The 5106-nt window shown below is 40.8% G+C and overlaps 1 pseudogene; it reads left to right on the forward strand.

Annotated features, from left to right (window-relative positions):
* Positions 1–1416: 1416 nt before the first annotated feature.
* LOC110287384 lies at positions 1417–1629 on the forward strand (annotated as a pseudogene).
* The last annotated feature ends 3477 nt before the right edge of the window (positions 1630–5106 follow it).

Consider the following 5106-nt stretch of genomic DNA (forward strand, 5'->3'; position numbering starts at 1 on the left):
TAAATACCTCTCCATTAGTGTTTGCCACATAGTCTCCCAAATCAATAGGGATATTCTGCCTTCAGAAAAGTCTTCTATCTTATACTTCCTTTGTCCCTCTTCATAAGCTGAGTATCCTTCTACAAACAAATTGTGCAGAGAGCCCCTTTGCTTCCATTGGAGTTCAGCCTCTGAGAGCCTCAAAGTTTCAGGTTAGTTGACTCTGTTGGTCTTCCTGTGGAGTTAGTATAGGCCACAATCCTTCCTCCTGTCCTTCCATAAGAGTCCCCAGGCTCCATCCACTGTTTGGCTGTGGGTGTTTGTATCTGTCTGAGTGAGCTGCTGGGTGGAGCCTCTCAGAGGACAGCAATGCTCCTGTCTGCAAGCAGAACAGAGTATCATTAATAGAATCAGGAATTGGTGCTTGTCCATGGGAAGGGTCTCAAGTTTGGCTGGTTATTGTTTGGCCATTCCCTCAGTCTCTGCTTCATCTGCTGTGCCTGCATTTCTTGTAGACAGGATAAGTTTTGGATCAAAAGCTTTGTGGGTGGGCTGGTATCACTACTGTTCCATTGGAGTTCCTGCCTGGTTACAGGAGGTGGCCTCTTCAGGCTCCATGTCCCAAATGCTGTGAGTCACAGCTAAGGACACCCCCATTGATTCTTAGGCTCTTCCCTTGTCCCAGGTCTTAGTCTCTTAGTCTCTTAGTCTTAGTCCCCACCTCCTTACCCCTAGCAATTGCAGATTTCTATTAATTCTCATGGCCATGGCTATCTGGTCATCCCTCTGTCCCTCCTCACACCTGATCCTGAACTACAGGCAATAGAGAGAAACACCCCCATTCCTCTCCCCATCCCCTCTCACACACAGTTTCTACCATCCATCTGCCTCTTATGACTATTTTATTCTCCCTTCTAAGTAAGATTCAAGCATCATTGCTTGTGCCTTCCTCCTTGTTTAGCTTCTTTGGGTCTGTGGAGTGTAGCATGGATATCCTGTATTTTATGCCTGATATCTGCTTATAAGTGAGTACATACCATGCATATCCTTTTGGGTTTGGGTTACCTCACTCAAGATGATATTCTCAAGTTCCATACACATGCCTGCAAAATTCATGATGTCTTTGCTTTTAATGGCTGAATAACATTCCATTGTGTAAATGTACCACATCCTAAAATGAGTCACCAATATATGTTATAGAAATTTAATATACCATGCTAAGATATTTGTGGAGACAGGCAAGTGAACACTAGTGCCAATTTTTATTGTGATAAAGCAGAAAACCATATTATATAAAGGGTGTTTCAGGGTATTTGAGTAAACAGGTGTGGCATTAAAGCAGCATTAATCCTGTGGTGGTTTGAATAAGTATGTCCCCTTTTCCCATTCTCTTTGGTTTTCTCCCCGTGTGGTCGCCAGAGCTGAGCCTGCGTCGCCATGCCTCAGAAAATTGAGGAAATCAAGGACTTTCTGCTCACAGCCCGGTGGAAGGATGCCAAGTCTGTCAAGATCAAGAAGAACAAGGATAATGTGAAGTTCAAGGTTCGCTGCAGCAGGTACCTTTCCACCCTGGTTATCACAGACAAGGAAAAGGCAGAAAAGCTAAAGCAGTCCCTACCCCCTGGTTTGGCAGTGAAGGAGCTAAAATGAACCAGACCTCTGCATGTGACTATTAAAACCCTGAAAAGTCCAAAAAGAAAAAAAAAAAAAGAATAGGAATGTCCCCCTTAGTTTCATATCGTTGAATGCTTGGTCATTAGAGAGTGCCACTATTTGACAGGGGCTTGGAAGTGTGGCCTTGTTGGAGAAAGTGTGTCATCAGTGTGGGCTTTGAGAATTAAAAACCTCAAGCCAGGACCAATATATCTCTCTATTGCCTATGGATCTGAGTGTAGAATTCTCAGCTACATGCCTGCCTGTGTGTGACCATGCTTCCTGCCACGTTGATAAATGGACTAAACCTCTAAGTAAGCCCAAATTAAATGTTTTCTTTTATAAGAGTTGCTGTGTTATGGTTTCTCGTCACATGAATAGAATATTGACTAAGACAAATTTAAAGGTCATCAGAGTTTAATCTTGAGTTTCTTTAGTAACTCAATTGCCATTGCACCTAAGAAATTCATGAAATCAAAGAGAAACCAGAATCCTTTTAAAGAGAAGTCCTTAAATAAAAGAAAGTGATTTTATACTATATCTGGTATATAAATATGTTCCAGTGGCTTCTACATAGCAAGCCCAAACAGGTAACCTCTACCTAGAGAAGTGCTATACAGTCAAGGTGAAGTAAAGTGAGTTCTCTCTGGTTGCAAGCTTTCCTATTCATAGCAAGAAACTCTCCTGCATGACAGACAAAAATCAAGCAAGTTGAGAGCATACAAAACCTGCTATGGACCTTCTTCTGTACTGGTTGGTATGGGTCAGCTGCATATATTATTTGTATCTCTTTCATTACATATCACATAAAGCGAAGGAAGCATGTGTGTGCGTACACAGAGGAGATGGGAAGGTGCTGAGGAGCAGACTAGAAGCACCAGAATGTATCTTCCAAAGGCTACAGTGGTGGGGAGCGTCATAAAAAAGCCTGAATTTTCGCTGTACTCTAGAAAAGATGACAGGACAATCATCTGGCAGAAGATAACAGTATAAACAAGGCTAGATACTGGGAAGGAACAGAGTATGTGGAGAAGGAAACTAAAGTTGCTCTCACAAGAGCAAAATACTTATGCTGAATAAGTGTGATAAGGCATTTTGGATCTTCAGTGGTGGCAGTTAGAACAGAACTTTAGAAATTTAAACAAGGAAAGAGGAAATAAAAGGCCACTAGATTTTCTTATACATCTGAGCATGGATATTGCATCACCAAGGGAGTCTCCAGCCACTCGTTGACATGTGGAGGACTCAACCAAGAATGTTGTCTTTTAATAATACAAGGAGAAGATGTGATGATGTAGAAATTGAACAAAGTATAAATAAATAAAGTGTGGCTTGGGTTATAGCTTCTGTATTCTGAAAGCAAACTATTATTGTTGCCTTACGCTGATTTTGATATTCTCTTCTTATGGACAACTTTAATACTGCCAAGAAAAGATAAGAACTGTTTGTTCAGTTGTACAATTAATACATAACGAAAAATCTACTTTTCTAGCCTGTCGGTATTTTACTCTTCAATATAGATGATTATTTTCCTGAATTTTGTCTAAGAGTTGCAAAGATGTCTGTATTCATTTTATCACACAGCCCAACAGATATTTTCTGTTACTCTGCCAAGCAAAGAGAGAGTGCAAAAGTTAGCACTCAATCCTTCTATGTTCTCACAGTGAATATGAGGTTTGGGGACTCTGGGAACACTGTAGGGATAAATGAAGAGCAGCCATTTTCAAAAAGGACAAACTATTCTGCTTTTTACAAGGCCTGAACCTATTAACAGAGGTTGACCTATTACACTGCTATTACAGTTTAATTGTCTGGGAAACAAAAATACAGAATGTCTCTAACTCTAGTCAGTCTGACTCACTCAAGATTGAGGGAGAAATGTGAGATTTATAGCCAAGGGGCATGGAATCACTAATAGACTAAAAGTTAATCATAAGACTAGAGAATATTTCCCTGCTACACCCCACCTTACCATCAAATTCATAGATGATCACTAACACAAGTTTCTTTTATGTTTGGATTTTAGCAAAAAATTACAAAACATGGGGAAGGACAAAAAGTAAATTTTGAGAGACAGAGCAAGTATCCTTGTATATGGCAGAGAAGTTGGAATGTTCAGATTGTTAATTTAAATAACTATGATTCATATGTTAATGAGCCTGGATGTAAGAATACATAACCAGTGTCATAGTTACTTCTCTATTGCAGTGAAAAGGCAACTCTTATTAAAGGAAGCACTTAATTGAGGGCTTGCTTACAGTTTTAGAGGGTTGTTCAATGATCATTGTGGCAGTAAGCTGACAGGCATGGTGCTAGAGCAGTAACTGAGAGCTTTACATCCTGATCTGCAGGCAGAAGGCAGTGAGAGAAGAGAAACACTGGGCCTGTCTTGGGCTTTTGAAACCTCAAAGCCCACTCCTACTGACACACTGAAGTGGAAACTTCTGGTTTTGTTGGAAAGTCAGTTATGTCAAATGATGTTTTTCTGGGCACACAGGTGAAAGGATGTCTTCCTGAAGCAGACAAGAGTGAAAGGATAGTTTGCTATAGCAGACATGTGAAAGGATATGTGTTGTTTTGAAAGAATATAACTATGACCCCACAAACATTGGGAGCTCAATCGTTGGTTCACTTTGCTCTGTCTCTCTATTCTTTGCTGACAATGTGAATGTATTGGTTTGCTTTACATTGCATTACTGAGCTTCACTTGTGGTAACTTCATAAAGAGAAAAGAACTGCAGCTTCTTGCTGTTTCCTAAGACTCAGGCCTGTTGGAAAGCCTCACAATTTCTTCTGGATTGAACTGCTCTTGCTGGTTCCTGTGAGGTGTATGCCCAGTGGGCTGGACTGCAGCTGCTGGTTTGTGTGTGGTATGGCCAAGTGGACTGGACTGCAGCTGCTTATCTGTGTTTGGTGTTTGCTAATGGACTGGACTGAGATCAACAGAGATTGGAATCTCCTCAAAGAACTATTTCTAAACACGTCCACTTCCCTTGTATGCTAATAATCTTTGTTTTCCACTACCTCTGGTGAGTAGTGGGCTAGAGGGGAGGAGGAACCCTTGTTAAAGTAGGCTGTGAAAAATTTATGCCTACAACACATCTCCCCCATGAAGGACTCACCTACTCCAATATAGCCATATCTCTGAATTCTTGTTAAACAGCTCTACTCCCTGATGAATATGCATTGAAATGAGCCCATGGGGCCTTTCTCATTCAAACCACCACAAAGAGTAATAACAAATGAGTGAGCTAGATATGCTCATGGGTAATATGCATAGATGTCATATGGGAAGTGAGGTCCTATCTCTGGAACCAAGACAAATGCCTAAGCAAATGAAAGCTTGAATAGATGGACAATATGAGAAAGAGATAAGAGGAACAGAATTTAGAGAATGAATGCACACACACACACACACACACATACACAGGGGTTTATTAGAACAATTTATAGGCTGAGCTCTAGCTAATACAT

Source organism: Mus caroli, chromosome X (genome assembly GCF_900094665.2).
Source record: "Mus caroli chromosome X, CAROLI_EIJ_v1.1, whole genome shotgun sequence".
Taxonomy (NCBI): Eukaryota; Metazoa; Chordata; class Mammalia; order Rodentia; family Muridae; genus Mus; species Mus caroli.